Here is a 17,957-nt window from a genome sequence, read left to right as displayed (position 1 = left end):
CTCCGCAGGAGTAGCTAGGCATATAGACTTAGTTAAAAACAAAAGGCATTTGCATGTATACACCCCTGGGGGCTGTCCCATCTGGTCAATACCCCCCTGCAGTGACCACTCCCAACTCAGTTTTAATTTGCCTAGCATCAGGAGTAGTTAGGCTTTCCCTGTGCTGGGGCTTCGGTCTCAGCCTATCTTATTTTTTATTTCATTTTCTTGAAAAATGTCAGTTTTTCTTTCTTAACTAGCTGTTTATTTTGTCAGCTTTAGTTTTTAGTCGACTCTTCGGACGAAGATGGACATGTGGTGCTGGGATTCGGACTGGCCGCCCCCCAGCCCGCCATCGAGCGTTCAGCTGTGGTTCGCCCTGGCACTATGAACGATCCATCCCTGTTCGCAGCAGGAATGCAGCTGTGAGGTGGCTACCTCACTGGACGCATATGCGTATCAGCAGTGCAATGTCCCTAGCAAACGGCATTCCCTGTCAGATGAGGACAGCGGCTTTCCGTTCTGTGAGGCTCCCCACGCCATCGGGTACAGGTAAGTACTTCTGTGTGGGGCCTCTGTGTGGGGTGGCAGTCCTGGTTGCTGTGTGTTCCCCATGTCTGTACCTTGTGTGACTCCCTGCTGCGATCTCTGCGGGGATCACTTGTACATGCGCTGCGGCACTGTGTGTGTTTGGGGGTCCCCTTCCCTGGGTCAATTCGGTGTTTGGGGGTGCATACTGTGTATGGACCGCGCGGTCCGCCATTTTTTATTACACTAGGCAGGCATGTGAGCTTCTCTGTGGGCTATACAACATGCTGATTTGGCGCCATTCGTCGCCATTTTTGCGGTGACCGAGCGCTCGGTTCGGCCGCATGTCGGCGGCCATTTTGGTGGAGTCTCCCATACCTTTCTATGGGGCAGCCATTTTCCCTGGGTCATGCAGCAGATTAGTTCAGCCTACTTTTGCAGCACTTCCTCTTTCCTCTGAAGCAGGACAGCGGTGGCAACACTCTGCGGGGCTCTGCAGGTTATTGCTCTCAATATATCTCTGTACTGTCGCTTCTGGCTCAGTTTTGTCTCCTTTCCTGTTTAGGGGTCATTTGGTCTGTATAGCTGGAGCGGTGGGCTGCGCACTCGCAGCGCTCTTAAGGGGACAGCACCTAATTCTTGCACTGTCCTTTTTTTCTCACTTGAGCATGGATTCTCAGGATAGCAAATTTCCACCAGCCTTGGTGGGGGCCCCCAGTTCTCCTGTGGCCCCTCTGAGACCTGATTTGGCCGCTGTAGTGGCGACTTTGGTGTCCAATATGGAAATGCTGATGGCTGAACGTGCTGCTCGTAAGAGACCCAGATTGTCCCTCTCCTCTGATTCAGATGGTGATATGGCTGCTGCTGCTGCGAGCGTGCCCTTTTCAGGGTCCTGCTCGTCCTTGGACCTGCAGGGGTCTGAGGGGGAGGCGGAGATGGAGGGGGTTGATACCTCCTCTCCGGGGTCGCCCGAAGAGCCGGCGACCATGGATGAATTAATTATTTCTGTGAAGGAAACTTTACATTTGGAGGATGAGCCCAGTCCTCCGGGCGTTGTGTCCTCCTTTGGGACGCACAGGACCCGCAAGTCGGCGCAGGTTTTTCCTGTCCCGCTGAGTTTCATTACACTGTTAATGAACTGTGGCGCACATTAAAACGTCCGTTCGTGGTGCCTAGTCGGTTCAAATTGCTTTATCCCTTTGCACCGGCTACGGAATCGCGCTGGTGTTTGCCTCCACAGGTGGATCACATGGTTGCAGTGTTGAACAAGGCTACCTTGGTTCCTACGGAGGATTCCCCGGTTTTCCGGGATCCAAAGGACCGGCGTTTGGAGTCTTTGGCCCGCCATTCCTATACGGTGGCGGGCTCTCTGCTCAATCCCATTTTCCCATTTTGGTGGCGCAGGCGGTCGCTGATTGGACTAAGGTGCTTAGGAGCAACCTCATGTCTGATGATGTTCCGCCTGCCCGGCTGGAAATGGTGGATCAAATCCATCAAGGAATCATGTATCTGTGTGATGCGGCCTTGAATGAGGCCCCTTTAGTAGCACGCCTCTCTAGCGTCTCGGTGCTTAACCGACGACTGATATGGCTGAAGAGCTGGTCGGCTGACCAGTCCTCGCGGAAGACGGTTGCTGATTTTCCCTATGCTGGCTCTCGCCTTTTTGGCGAGGCGTTGGACACCCTGGTGAAAGGCGTCACGGGGGGCAAGAGCACTATGCTGCCCCAGAACCCAAAGAACAAGTCCTTTCGTGGCAAGCGGGGTTCTGCGCCTGGATCCAATCAGGGGTCCTTTCGTACCTTTCGGAACCAATCCAAGGGTAAGCCCTTCAAGGCCCAGGGCAGTCAGAAGAAGCCCTGGGACGGCAAGCAGGAGTCGGGCAATGCCGGCTCGGCAGGTCAGTCCGACTCTGCCTGAAGGGGAGCCTTCACCCCCGTTTCAGGGGTGGGGGGACGCTTGCGCGGTTTCCTCAAACCTTAGCTGCTCCGTATGTTGGGCAGGTGGGTTCAGGAAATCATTAGATCAGGAGACGTGATCGAATTCCTTTCCCGGCCAGTGGGCAGATTCTTTCCCTCGAAGCTTCGCTTGCCTCCTGGGCGTCGGCAGGACCTGCATCAAGCGGTGTAGGACCTTCTTGCTCAGGGGGTGATTGTCCCGGTACCTCATCGGGACAGGTTTCGGGGATTTTGTTCCAATCTGTTCGCGGTGCCCAGGAAGGGGGGCAAAGTGCGTCCTGTTCCCTATATGGGAATGATTCTGGACTCTGCTCAGGCAAAGGTGTTCTTGCCGGAGGACAAGCTCCGGACCTTGCTGGACGAGCTCAGGTCCCTCAGGGACAGCCCGTCCTCGTCCCTCAGGACCTGTATGAGGGGCCTTGGGTTGATGGTGTCTTCCTTCGAGGCGATATCCTTTGCTCAGTCTCACACGCGGGCTCTCCAAGTGGAGATCCTGGCCTAGTGGGACAGACTGGCTCAGTCCCTGGATCTGTGTGTGTCCTTGAGTCGTCAGGCCAGATTGGCTCTTCTGTGGTGGCTCCAGTCCCCGTCGGTGACAGAGGGCAAGTCTTTCCGTCCGTTGGTTTGGACGGTGATCACCACGGATGCCAGCCTGTCAGGCTGGGGTGGGGTCCTGGGCGCCCTGTCTGCCCAGGGCACTTGGTCGGGGGAGGAGTCCTCTCTTCCGATAAACGTCCTGGAATTGCGAGCGTTGAAGCTCTGCCTCCTCCAGTGGTCGGACCGTCTTCAGGGTCGTCCTGTCCAGGTACAGACGGACAATGCTACCGCGGTGGCTTACATCAACCACCAAGGGGGCACCAGGAGTGCTCGGGCGGCCCGGGAGGTGACCGACATTCTGTCTTGGGCCGAGATTCATGTCCCGGCAATCTCAGCGGTTCACATTCCGGGTGTGGAAAATTGGCAGGCCGACTATCTGAGTCGCCAGATATGCCAGCGCATCAGGGAGGACACTATGGGCTCTACGGGCCTGTGTTCAAATCCTTGGTGGCTGCGGTCCACAACTTGTGCTAGCCACCGCACCAGCTCTAACTGCACTTATGGGACTCATCACGTCAGCAAGTGTTACTGCAGTGCTGGTTTGTCTACGACCAGGGTGTACTAGGCCGCTAGTGCTTGCCAGTTCACCTGACGTTTGAGCGGCACTAGTACCAACACTCTGCTGCATGCTAGCACCCTGCGATCTCTGCACCTCAGCAACTCCAGAACGAGGTCAGGTATGCCTGACCTTAGCAGGGACCCCTCCGTCGTCGGAGCTATCTGTCAGGGAGCCACTGCTCTCTACAGGTTCGTATACTGACCCTGATTCTGCCTGTGAGGCTTCCCCTCATCTGACATGGACAGTATCCTGTAGGCCTCTTCACTAGTGTACCTCCGTTTGGACATTTTAGCCACAACATTTATAGGTACTTAGTGTGACTCACAGGTAAAAAAGCACCTGGTTGTCCAGGACTATTTGAAACGCTACAAAAAAAGAACTGCTAGTGCTAGCAGAGATCAGGCCTGACTCTGCTAACGCTGCGATTTTGTGTGTTTTTGGAAGTGACAGTAATCTATTGATTACTGCTCTTGCCTGGGTGGAGTGGGCTGGGCGGAGGGGCTAAGCGCAGATGCTGGCGGGTGTCGTGGCCGATCCTGCTAATGCTGCATTTTGGGAACCCTAAAACTATTGGGGATGCTAGTATAGTTCTAATCAGATAAAAGATATTGATCCGTTCATATACTATACTAGTAATGGAGGTGTTTAGTGTGTGTGTATGTGTGTGTTACTGGTAATCAAAGGGTTAAATTATATTTCTAACTATGCGGCGGGGATCTGCGCTGTCCTAGACTGACGCTAACTAGTGTTAATGCTAACTAATGTCACCTGTGACACTAATAATAGTGATCAGAAAAAAAACTGTACACTATAAAAGTGACACTGTGACAGGGCAATGAAGGGGTTAACTGGGGGTGATCAGGGGGTTAAATCTTTATTGGGGGGATGGTGGGTACCCTAAACCTATTTGGGACAGAAACTAACTGTTGCTAACGCTAAATGAAGTCACAAGGCACACTATTACAGAAATCAGCAAAACCACTATATACTGTATATAGTGTTCAATGTGACAGGGGGCGTAGGGGTTTACTGGGGGGTGATCGGGGCGTTAAATGTGCCTAGCTAGGTGTGTGTATATGTGCTGTTGGTGTACTCAGTTTAATCCTCTCTTCTCTCACGTTGGAATCCAAAAAAGACTCCAGGAGGGAAGGGAGGACCTTTTCCTGTGCCTGTGTTTACATTACACAGGTCGGTTTGTCATTGGTCAGAACCGATCACCAGGTCCAGGCCAAAAATCATCATTGGCCTGGACCTGATGACTTATCAGTTCTATACCGAATCAGACCATCGCGGGGACTGAGGGCATGCGGGAGGGCGCCCCATAGGCCCCATAGACCCTCGCTTTTCCTGCCAGAGCCACCCTGCCGCAGTAAAAAGGCGGCGGGTGGTCAGGAACTGGTTAAAGTAAGGTGCGCATGGGCAGCCAATCAGCAAAATAAGAAAAAATCTACAATGTTTCAGCAATTTGTATTGGATTTATGTTGGATACATTTGCAAATATATCTGAAGCTGCACTGCCACGTCAAGGCCCCTCTGCAAAGTGCAGTCCCTAACTCTACTCTACTGTCATTTCCAAATTGTGATATATAAAGTAAAAAAACATTCAGAGTCTAAACTAGTTCAATAATTTCATTCAAAACAGAGGTTTTGGTTACATATATTTGCAATCATATGTGAAACTACCTTCCATTACAGGCTGTTCAAAACCTGTCTGAGAAAAATACCAGCCTCCAACCTCCCCTTATAGCTGGTCCAACACACACCTGGAAAAATACCGTCCTCCAACCTCCCCTCATAGCCAGTCCAACAAACGCCTAAAAAAAAACCACCGACCTCCAACCTCCCCTCATAGCCGGTCCAACATACGCCTGAAAAATAACGGCCTCCAACCTCTCCTCATAGCCGGTCCAACACATCCCTGAAAATATACTAGCCTCCAACCTTCCCTTCTAGCCGGTCAAACACACCTGAAAAAATAACGGCCTCCAACCTCCCCTCATAGCCGATCCAACACACACCTGGGGAAAAAAAGTACTGGCCTCCAACCTCCCCTATAGCCAGTCCAACACAGGCCTAAAAAAAATACCGGCCTCCAACCTCCCCTCATAGCCGGTCAAACACACACCTGTAAAAAAGAAGTACCGGCCTCCAATCTCCCTTTATAGCCAGTCCAACACACACATAAAAAGAAAAAGTACCGGCCTCCAACCTCCCCTCCCCTCATAGCTGGTCCAACACATGCCTGAAAAATAGCGGCTTTTTGGACATTTTTCTGTTTTTGCAGCATGCTGCTCTTTCACATTATAAAAATGCTGTTCTGGACTTGTCTTCTCGGCAGTAACCTCCTGCACCTCCTGTTGAATATCTTCTGTCAGCCATTGTTTTGCCTTAGCCAATACATCATCAGAAGAGAAAGCATGGTTTTTGTATCAAGGATTCAAAAGACTTGCAAGCACAACATTTTTAATCTCTTCATGCTTCTCAAAACATATATCAACCAAAGCTCTTTGGCTTGACAGACCATCATTTAAAAGTTGGAGGGTGTTGTGTGCCATGACACTGAAGTCTGACATATCAGCAAGCCTCATTCCTTTCTGCATGTTTGCTCCATTGTCTTGAAGAAACACAAGCATCACTCAGTCTTTGTTGATTCCCCAGTCTTCAAGCATGCCTAGAAACATTTCTCTACTGTACTCAGTGTGGGATCCGTGCATCACTTTTGTATCCAACACCAATTGGCTTTATGTCCATCCACTGTCAATGAAGTGGCATGAAAGAATCGTTAATGACTCGCCTGACTTTTTGTCCTGACCAGCAGTCAGTCGTGAATGAGAGTGAGTTGCCAGCATTCTCTGGTTGCAGCATAGCCTTTTACTTTCTCGACGACCTTTTGGTGAATCTTTCGCAGCATTTTGGTTCGATAATACTTCTCACTCTTCAGTGTGTAGCTTGGCTCAAGTATGGACATCAGCCACTTAAATCCTGAGTCAGACACCATTGTAAATGGCTGGTTATCAGTGACAATTATCTCTGTGATTACTCTGTCCAGCAGTTGGGATCTTCCATCTAAATCTAGACAGTGACACCTGTTTTTTTTTCATAAACATATCTGTTATTGACGCCTGGCAGTGTGGGTGGCTTGCTGGCACCCTGTTGTGGGGTGGCTGGCTGCTGTCACCCTGTTGTGGGTCAGTGGCTGACGCCTGGCAGTTTGGGTGGCTTGCTGGTAGCCTGTTGTGGGTCGGTGGCTGATGCCTAGCAGTGGGGGTGGCTTGCTGGCAACCTGTTGTCAGTCGGTGGCTGACGCCTAGCAGTGTGGGTGGTTTGTTGGCACACTGTTGTGGGTCGGTGGCTGACACCTGGCAGTGTGGGTGGCTTGCTGGCACCCTGTTTTGGGGTGGCTGGCTGCTGTCACACTGTTGTGGGTCGGTGGCTGATGCCTGGCAGTGTGGGTGACTTGCTGGCACCCAGTTGTGGCTGGCTGGCTTGCTGGAACACTTTGGTGGGTGGCTTGCCTGGTGTCACCCTGTTGTGGGTGGCTGGCTGCTGTCACACTGTTGTGGGTGGGTGGCTGATGCCTGGCAGTGTGGGTGACTTGCTGGCACCCTGTTGTAGCTGGCTGGCTTGCTGGAACACTTTGGTGGGTGGCTTGCCTGGTGTCACCCTGTTGTGGGTTGTTGGCTTGCTGGAACTCTGTCGTGGGTGGCTGGCTTGCTGCAACACTGTGGTGGGTGGCTGGCTGGCTTGCTGGAACAATGTGGTGGGTGACTGGCTTGGTGTCACCCTTTTGTGGGTTTCTGACTTGCTGGAACACTGTGGTGGGTGGCTGGCTTGGTGTCACCCTGTTGTGGATGGCTGGCTTGCTGGAACACTGTGGTGGGTGGCTGGCTTGTTGTCACCCTGTTGTGGGTGGCTTGCTTGCTGGAGCACTGTGGTGGGTGGCTGGCTTGGGGTCACCCTGTTGTGGGTGGCTTGCTCATTGGAACACTGTGGTGGGTGGCTGGCTTGGTGTCACCCTGTTGTGGGTGGCTTGCTTGCTGGAACACTGTGGTGGTTGGCTGGCTTGGGGTCACCCTGTTGTGGGTGGCTTGCTTGCTGGAACACTGTGGTGGGTGGCTGGCTTGGTGTCACCCTGTTGTGGGTGGCTTGCTTGCTGGAACACTGGTGGGTGGGTGGGTGGGTGGCTGGCTTAGAGTCACCCTGTTGCGGGTGGCTGGCTTGCTGGAACACTGTGGTGGGTGGCTGGCTGGCTTGCTGGAACACTGTGGTGGTTGGCTGGCTTGGTGTCACCCTGTTATGGGTGGCTGGCTTGCTGGACCACTGTGGTGGGTGGCTGGCTGGCTTGCTGGAACACTGTGGTGGGTGGCTGGCTGGCTTTCTGGAACACTGTGGTGGGTTGCTGGCTTGCTGGAACACTGTGGTGGGTGGCTTGCTTACTGAAACATTGTGGTGGGTGGCTTGCTTACTGAAACATTGTGGTGGGTGGCTGGCTTGGTGTCACCCTGTTGTGGGTGGCTTGCTTGCTAGAACACTGTGATGGGTGGCTGGCTTGGTGTCACCCTGTTGTGGGTGGCTGGCTTGCTGGAACACTGTGGTGGGTGGCTGGCTTGGTGTCACCCTGTTGTGGGTGGCTTGCTTGCTGGAACACTGTGGTGGGTGGCTGGCCTGGTGTCACCCTGTTGTGGGTGGCTTGCTTGCTGGAACACTGTGGTAGGTGGCTGGCTTGCTGGAACACTGTGGTGGGTGGCTGGCTTGGTGTCACCCTGTTGTGGATGGCTGGCTTGCTGGAACACTGCGGTGGGTGGGTGGCTTGTTGTCACCCTGTTGTGGGTGGTTTGCTTGCTGGAACACTGTGGTGGGTGGCTGGCTTGGTGTCACCCTGTTGTGGGTGGCTGGCTTGCTGGAACACTGTGGTGGGTGGCTGGCTTGTTCTCACCCTGTTGTCGGTGGCTTGCTTGCTAGAACACTGTGGTAGGTGGCTGGCTTGCTTGCTGGAACACTGTGGTGGGTGACTGGCTTGGTATCACCCTGTTGTGGGTGGGTGGCTTGCTTGCTGGAACACTGTGGTGGGTGGCTGATTTGTTGTCATCCTGTTGTGGGTGGCTTGATTGCTGGGACACTGTGGTGGGTGGGTGGCTGGCTTGGTGTCACCCTGTTGTGGGTGGCTTGCTGGAACACTGTTGTGGGTGGCTGGCTTGGTGTCGCCCTGTTGTGGGTGGCTGGCTTGCTGGAGCACTGTGGTGGGTGTAGAGATATGCCGGTTTTCGGTAATGCGATATTTCGCGGTATCGCATACACACGGTATTGTTATTGTGGTTATTTTTAAAATAAAATAAAATTTCTGCTCTCCAAGTCTGCCTTTAGAATTGATTCTTTTCAGTGAACTGGATGACTCGTTCACTCATTCAATAGAGACTGGTCTGGTAATATGATCCTAGAGTGAGAGAGCTTAGCTCCTCCCTGTAACCAATCAGATGGCTCCCAGCACACTGACATGCTGGAAACAACCTATCACAGTTACTTTGCTCTATACTGTAGCCGCATGCTTTCTCCTGGGCTCAGGCAGACAGACACAGAGCCACTTTCCTACTACAAGCAAATCTCTGAAAGTACCTATCTATTACTGTATACTGTCACTGTGTAGATAGATAGATAGATAGATAGATAGATAGATAGATAGATAGATAGATAGATAGATAGATAGATAGATAGATAGATAGATAGATAGATAGATAGATAGATAGATAGATAGATAGATAGATAGATAGATAGATAGATAGATAGATAGATAGATAGATAGATAGATAGATAGATAGATAGTCCCTGAAATCACTTTTTACGGCGTTCCACCTTTCTCTAACTTTGTCGTTAGTACCAATATGTACCATGACAGCTGGGTCCTCCCCAGCGCCATCCAACAATCTGTCCATGCTGTCTACAATGTCCCAAACTCGAGAGCCCGGTAAACAACATACTGTTCGGCGAGAACGATCTTTGTGACAGATTGCCCTCTCTGTTCCTCTAATAATAGAATCCCCTACCACAAGTATCTGCCTATTCTTTCCTGTATCCTTGCCCCCATCTTCACTGGAGGAGTTGTTCCCAAGGTTCCTCTGGTATTTTGGTGGAGCCTCAACTTGAATTTCTTCCAGCTTTTTGGTCATCTTCTCTCCCAATAGAGCAGCACCCTGCTCATTTAAGTGCAGCCCATCTCTGGTATAGAGCCAGTAACGGTATGAAAAGTCAGCCCAGTTTTCCAGAAACCCAAATCCTTCCTCCCTGCACCAGTTCCTCAGCCACTTGTTAAGTGCACCAAGCTCTTGCTGTCTCTCTGGTGTGGCTCCAGGTATGGGCAGAATTTCTGAAAATACTGCCTTGGAGGTCCTTTTCTTCAGTATAGTCCCTAAGTCTCTGAAATCATTTTGTAGGGCGGTCCATCTTCCTCTAACTTTGTCGTTAGTACCAATATGTACCATGACAGCTGGGTCCTCCCCAGCCCCATCCAACAATCTGTCCATGCAATCCACAATGTCCTGAACATGAGCGCCTGTTAAAAATCATACTGTTCGGCGAAAACGATCTTTGTGACACGGTGATAACGATCTTTGTGACGGTTTGCCCTCTCTATCCTTCTAATGATTTCGTCCCGCATCTGCCGATCCTTTCTTGTAAGCGTGGCTCCGATTTCACTGAAGAAGATGTTCCCCTGGCATTTTAGTGGAGTCTCAACATGAACATCACATTCTGGTGGAGTCGCAATGTGAATGTCGCATGCAGGTGAAGTCGCAATGTGAACATCACATTGTGGTAGAGTTTCGATGGGAATGTCACATTCTGCCGGAGTCTCATTGGGAATGTCGCATTCTGCCGGAGTCTCATTGGGAATGTCACATTTTGCTGGAGTCTCATTGGGAATGTCGCATTTTGCTGGAGTCTCATTGGGAATGTTGCATTCAGCTGGAGTCTCATTGGGAATATCGCATTCTGCTAGGGTCTCAACGGGATCCTCACATACTGTCGAAGACCTAGTGGGAACGTCACAATCTGCTGGAGTGTTAGCGGAAACGTCACAATCTGCTGTAGTCTTAGCCGGAACGTCACATTCTGCCAGTGTCTCGGCGGGAATGTTACATTGTGGAGAATTCTCAACGTGAACAACACATTTTGGCGAATTCAACATTTTTTCCAACTTTTTGGCCATTTTCTTTCCTAACAGAGTTGCACCCTGCTCGTTTAAGTGAAATCCGTCCCTGCTGTAGAGCAGGTAATTAATTGAAAAGTCAGTCCAGTTCTCCATGAAGCCAAAACCCTCCTTCTTGCACCAGTTCTTCAGCCACCTGTTAAGCCCCATAACCTCCTGCTGTCTCCTTGTTGTGGCTCGAGGTACAGGCAGTATTTCTGAAAATACTACCTTGGAGGTCCTTTTCTTCAATATAGCCCCTAAGGCCCTGAAATCATTTTGCAGAATGCTCCATCTTCTTCTGATGTTGTCGTTGGTGCCAATATGTACCATGACAGCTGGGTCCTCCCCAGCCTCATCCAACAATTTGTCCATCTGTTCTGCAATGTCCCGAACCCGTGCATTCGGGAAAAAACATACTGTTCGTTGATCACAGTCTTTCTGACAGATTGCTCTCTCTATCCCTTTAATAACTGAATCCCCTACCACCAGTATCTGCCTCTCTATTTTTGTAAGCTTGCTCCCATCTTCACTGGAGGAGGTGATCCCATGGCTCCCCTGGTATTTTGGTGCATTCTCAACATGAACGTCACATTGTGCTGTAGTCTCAACATGAACATCACATTGTGCTACAGTCTTAACATGAACATCACATTCTGGTGGTGTTTCAAAGGGAATGTCACATTCTGGTAAAATCTCAATGTGAATGTGACATTCTGGTGGATTCTTTTCGTGAACCTCATATTCAGGAGAAGTCTCAGTGTGAACCTCACATTCTGGAGGTGTCTCAGTGTAAATGTCACATTGTTTTGGAGCTTCAATGTGAACATCACATTCTTCCGGAGTGTCAGCGAGAACATCACATTCTTCCGAAGTATATGAGGGAACATCACATTCTGTTGGAGTCTCAGCGGGAGCATCACATTCTGGAGGAGACTCATTGTGATGATGAAATTCGGGAGACGTCTCATTGTGAACATCACATTCTGGAGGAGTACCATTGTGAACTTCACATTCTGGAGCACTCTCAATGTCAACGTCATATTGTGATGAAGTTTCAACATAAACGTCTCTTTCTACTGTAGTCTCAACGTGAACGTAACATTCTGGTGATGTCACAACAGGAATGTCACATTCAGCCTGAGTCTCAGTAGGACTATCACATTCTTCCTGAGTCTCAGCAGGAACATCACATTCTGGAGGAGACTCATTGTGATGATGAATTTCTGGAGAGGTCTTAATGTGAAAGTCACATTCTTGATTAGTCTCATTGTGAACATCACATTCTGGAGGAGTACCATTGTGAATGTCACATTCTAGAGCAGTCTCAATGTGAACTTCATATTGTGATGAAGTTTCAACATGAACGTCTCTTTCTTCTGCAGTCTCATGGGGAACGTCACATTCTGTTGATGTCACAACAGGAATGTCACATTCTTCTGGAGTCCTAATGTGTACATCACATTTTGGTTGGCCCTCAATGTGGATGTCACGTTGTTGCTCACTGGGGAAGGCCTGCTGCGTGGAATCCGTCTGCAATAAAATTCTGCCTTCATCTGCAATAGAAAAGAAGAATTAGATTTAGCACCTTCATCTACATTTCATATATATTTTCTTCATAAAACATCAGATTATACAGAGAAAAATTCAGTGCAAGGAACCTATAAATAAACACAACATGACAGGGACACAGGGATCACTACTGTTGGCCTTCGTATAAAAATTCTGGTTGCCTGGCAGTTATGCCAATCCACTAAATTTCAATGACTCAGGAAGCTGGTAACAAGCATTTTTAGTGGTGTGATGATGCGCTTTCATGTTTAAATGAGTGGGTGCGTCACAAAAGAAGTTGCAACAGGAGGTATTGGTGTCACTTGCTTGGCTTTGCATTGTGGTAGGGGCTTGTGAATCATCAGACCAGCTAAGCAGATGCTTTAACTGTCAGTTTTGCCCAGAAAGCTTGTCATTTCTCAGCCCTGAGATCAGACAGGAGAGGGGTTACTCGCTATGGGGGTCATACACCAGCCTGGCACCAGCTGATAGGTTTGCATTGGCCGGGAGAGAAAACAAGTGACTAATGTATTCGGAATAGTAATGTATGGTTTCCTATATTCTTATCATTGTTTTATAGATATTCATGCTGTTCCTTCAATTGCTATATATTAGTTATGCTTAACCCCCCTTTGACAGAATCTTTACCCCAGTAGGGGGAGGGCAGGAGGGACCAGCCAATCACAGGACTGATTCTGTCATATGAGGGGCGTTTTATGAAATCGGTGGGCCTGTGTGCAAAATCATAAGTTGAGCTCGGCTGCTTAATTAAAAATAAAAAAAGTGTTTTTTTTTCTTTTTTTCTGTTAAAAAAATAAAAAAAGTGGTGTACTTAGTGTGGCACAGTGAAGAGTAAGCATGGCGTTCATTGTGCCAGGGGTGGTGCTAGGATTGTAAGAGACCTGGGGTACCTTTGGGCACACCAAGTAGAAGAATAATGCGGTTCACGTAGCAGGCCGTGGTGAACAGTGGGTGTGGCCAAATTATGTTAACCACTTTACCACCGGAGGATTTTGCTGTCTTACGTCTGATCGACTTTTTGCGATTCGGCGCTGTGCGAATTTAACTGACAATTGCGCGGTCGTGCGACGCCGTACCCAAACTAAATGTACGTCCTTTTTTTCTTACAAACAGAGCTTTCTTTTGGTGGTATATGATCACCTGTGCGATTTTTACTTTTTGCACTATAAACAAAAAAAGAGCATAAATTTTGAAAAAATAACAATATTTTTCAAATTTTTTTATATGAAATTCCCACCCAAAAAAATGTAAAAATCAAATTTTTAAAAAATTTTTGGTCAATTTGTTTTCTGCTACCTATGTTTGGTAAAAAAAAATCACAATAAGCGTATTTTGATTGGTTTGCGCAAAAGTTATTGTGTTTACTAACTAAGGGAAAGATTTCTGTCATTTTTGGTGTTTTTTTTTTTAACGAGTAATGGCGGCGATCTGTGATTTTTTTTTTTTGCGGGACTGCGACATTGCGGCAGACAGATCGGACCCTTGACTGACATTTTTGACACTTTTGGGGGTACCAGTGACATTACTGCAGTAATCAGTGCTATATATATGCACTGTTACTGTAAAAATGACACTGGCAGGGAAGGGGTTAATTGTATTGGAGAGGGAGGGGTTAGGTGTGTCCTAGGGGTGTGTTTCTAACTGTGATGGGACATGGCTACTAGTGTAAAAACAGAGATCAACGGATTACCCTCAGCTTCTTTAGCAAGGCAGTGGTCGTCTTGGAGGTGTGTTTGGGGTCGTTATGTTGGAATATTGCCCTGTGGCCCAGTCTCTGAAGGGAGGGGATCATACTCTGCTTCAGTATGTCACAGTACATGTTGGCATTCATGGTTCCCTCAATGAACTGTAGCTCCCCAGTGTCGGCAGCACTCATGCAGCCCCAGACCATGACACTCCCACCATCACCACCATGCTTGGCTGTAGGCAAGACACACTTGTCTTTGTACTCCTCACCTTGTTGCCGCCGGCGCCACACACTCTTGACACTATCTGAACCAAATAAGTTTATCTTGGTCTCATCTCATCAGGCCACAGGACATGGTTCCAGTAATCCATGTCCTTAGTCTGATTGTCCTCAGCAAACTGTTTGCGGGCTTTCTTCTGCATCATCTTTAGAAGAGGCTTCCTTCTGGGACGACAGCCACGCAGACCAATTTGATGCAGTGTGTGGTGTATGGTCTGAGCACTGACAGCCTGACCCCCCACCTCTTCAACTTTTGTAGGAATGCTGGCCGCACGTATACATCTATTTCCCAAAGACAACCTCTGGATATGACACTGAGCATGTGCATTCAACTTTTTTGGTCGACCAAAGCGAGGCCTGTTCTGAGTGGAACCTGCTAAGCTACTATATGGTCTTGGCCACTGTGCTGCAGCTCAGTTTCAGGGTCTTGGCCAATCTTCTTATAGCCTAGGCCAGCCGTCAGTAAATGGTAGTCCGCGGTCAAAGAACGGACTGCACGATGCTTCCACCTGGACTGTCAGGCCGCCACTATAAGCAGTCCTTGGTTTGCTGGGACCTCACGTGTCCAAGCAACCAGTGACGTCCCGTGTATGCGCCCCACCCCACTCCTTCTTTCTACCGCTCCCGACTCACTCCCAGTCAGGCCGTGAGTTGGGGCTAGATGTCAAGTGCACGCCTGCCCCCCTGCTGTTTGCGGCTCTTGGCTCTCGCATTTTCTGCCCCCAAAGGTATGTGAGTCACATTTTTAAGGGGGTTGCTTATTTTATCAAGTGCAGACTGATGGGCATATTTTATGATAAGGGACATGCTGATGGGCACATTTTATGTTAAGAGCAACGCTGATGGACACGTTTTGTTTTGCCCAACAGAGTGCCCCCTAACATAAATTGTGCCCATCAGCGTGCCCCTATTTTATGTTAAGGGTCACGCTGATGGGCAAATTTTATGCTAACGGTTACACTGATGGCCATAATTAATGCTAAGGGTCATGGTGATGGGCACATTTTATGTTAAGGGTCATGCTGATGGACACGTTTTGTTTTCCCCATCTTTCTGAGTCCTAGCACAGACTTGAGATTCGGATCTTGGCCCAAAGAAAATTTTAGAAGCCGGACCTCCTTGAATGTTAATTCATTACCCCTGGCCTAGGCCATCTTTATGTAGAGCAACAATTCTTTTTTTCCGATCCTCAGAGAGTTCTTTGCCATGAGGTGCCATGTTGAACTTCCAGTGACCAGTATGAGTGAGTGAGAGCGATAACACCAAATTTAAAACACCTGCTCCCCATTCACACCTGAATATAACTAATGAGTCACATGATACCGGGGAGGGAAAATGGCTAATTGGGCCCAATTTGGACATTTTCACTTAGGGGTGTACTGACTTTTGTTGCCAGTGGTTTAGACATTAATGTGTGTTGAGTAGTGTTGAGCGAACACGGACTGTATTATTCGTGTTCGTACCGAATAATTGGATTTTTTGTACCCGAACACGGACACGGACACTTTACTGTATGTTCGGGTAAAAATCCGTGTTCGGTCGTTTTATTTCCGGGTTTTGCATGCTTTGGCGCTCTTTTCATGGCGGGCTTTCAACAGCCAATCAACAATCGTTTAACTGGTGTGCCTTAAGCCATCCCAGCCATGCCTGCAAATGTCTCAGTAGCTGTGATTGGCCGTCTGAAGCATGTGACCAAGTCTTTATAAGTTCGAGGCAGCCGCAGCGGCGTCATTATGCTGCTTAGATTCAGGGACAGAGCACACATCAACGTGCTGGCTGCTGATTAGGGAAAGATAGGCAGGAAAAAACCATTTGTGTCCGGATAGAATTGAGGGACAGGTCGGAGTGTTTAGGCAGGGCGAGTTGTAGGCATTTTAGGGATAGAGTCTGCTGAATTATAGGGTCAGTGTCTTCTACAAACTACAATCGATATTGCTGTGTGGGGGGTGGGGTCTGCACTCAATCCTGATCTACGATCTCTTCTCAATCCTGTTAGGGACAGAGTCTGCTGAATTTTAGGGAAACTGTGTTCTACAAACTACAATCGATATTGCTGTGTGGTGTGGGATTGGAGATAGGCAGGTGTCAGTGATCCACATCCATTTTTCTGTGTGTGAGCTGCAGTGAACACAATCTTTTTGGGCTGCAGTGAACACAATCTTTTTGGGCTGCAGTGAACACAATCTTTTTGGGCTGCAGTGAACACAATCTTTTTGGGCTGCAGTGAACACAATCTTTTTGGGGTGCAGTGAACAAAATCTTTTTGGGGTGCAGTGAACACAATCCTTTTTGGTGTGCAGTGAACACAATCTTTGTGGGGTGCAGTGAACAAAATCCTTTGTGGGGTGCAGTGAACACAATCTTTTTGGGGTGCAGTGAACAAAATCCTTTTTGGGGTGCAGTGAACAACATCCTTTTTGGGGTGCAGTGAACACAATCTTTTTGGGGTGCAGTGAACAAAATCCTTTGTGGGGTGCAGTGAACACAATCTTTTTGGGGTGCAGTGAACACAATCTTTTTGGGGTGGAGTGAACAACATCCTTTTTGGGGTGCAGTGAACAAAATCCTTTTTGGGGTGCAGTGAACAAAATCATTTTTGGGGTGCAGTGAACACAATCTTTTTGGGGTGCAGTGAACACAATCTTTGTGGGGTGCAGTGAACACAATCTTTTTGGGGTGGAGTGAACAACATCCTTTTTGGGGTGCAGTGAACAACATCCTTTTTGGGGTGCAGTGAACACAATCTTTTTGGGGTGCAGTGAACACAATCTTTGTGGGGTACAGTGAACAGAATCTTTGTGGGGTGCAGTGAACACAATCTTTGGGGGGTACAGTGAACACAATCTTTGTGAGGTGCAGTGAACACAATCTTTGTGGGGTGCAGTGAACACAATCATTGTGGGGTGCAGTGAACTCAATCTTTGTGGGGTACAGTGAACACAATCTCATACTTCTGAAGGTTTGAGGGTGCTGCCTGTTCCATACTCCCCCTACTCCTCATCTAGCCTTTTAGGGGTACAAACAATAGTAATTGGGGCCTAGTGTGGTTGTGTACGTGTGATATACATACACTTTTTTGGGATCATATTTTCTATTCCGCTATTTAATCAAAAACCTTTGGGGATCAGTTAAATTGGGGGATAGTCTGTGTTGGTACGTGTGAGAGAGATCCACCTTTCCAAGTTGTTGGGGTTCATCTCATACTTCTGAAGGTTTGAGGGTGCTGCCTGTTCCATACTCCCCCTACTCCTAGCCTTTTAGGGGTACAAACAATAGTAATTGGGGCCTAGTGTGGTTGTGTACGTGTGATATACATACACTTTTTTGGGATCATATTTTCTATTCCGCTATTTAATCAAAAACCTTTGGGGATCAGTTAAATTGGGGGATAGTCTGTGTTGGTACGTGTGAGAGAGATCCACCTTTCCAAGTTGTTGGGGTTCATCTCATACTTCTGAAGGTTTGAGGGTGCTGCCTGTTCCATACTCCCCCTACTCCTAGCCTTTTAGGGGTACAAACAATAGTAATTGGGGCCTAGTGTGGTTGTGTACGTGTGATATACATACACTTTTTTGGGATCATATTTTCTATTCCGCTATTTAATCAAAAACCTTTGGGGAT

The sequence above is a fragment of the Pelophylax lessonae genome (genome assembly GCF_965119305.1).
Source record: "Pelophylax lessonae genome assembly, chromosome: 4".
NCBI classification, from domain to species: domain Eukaryota; kingdom Metazoa; phylum Chordata; class Amphibia; order Anura; family Ranidae; genus Pelophylax; species Pelophylax lessonae.
Note: the sequence above shows the minus strand (reverse complement) of the source record.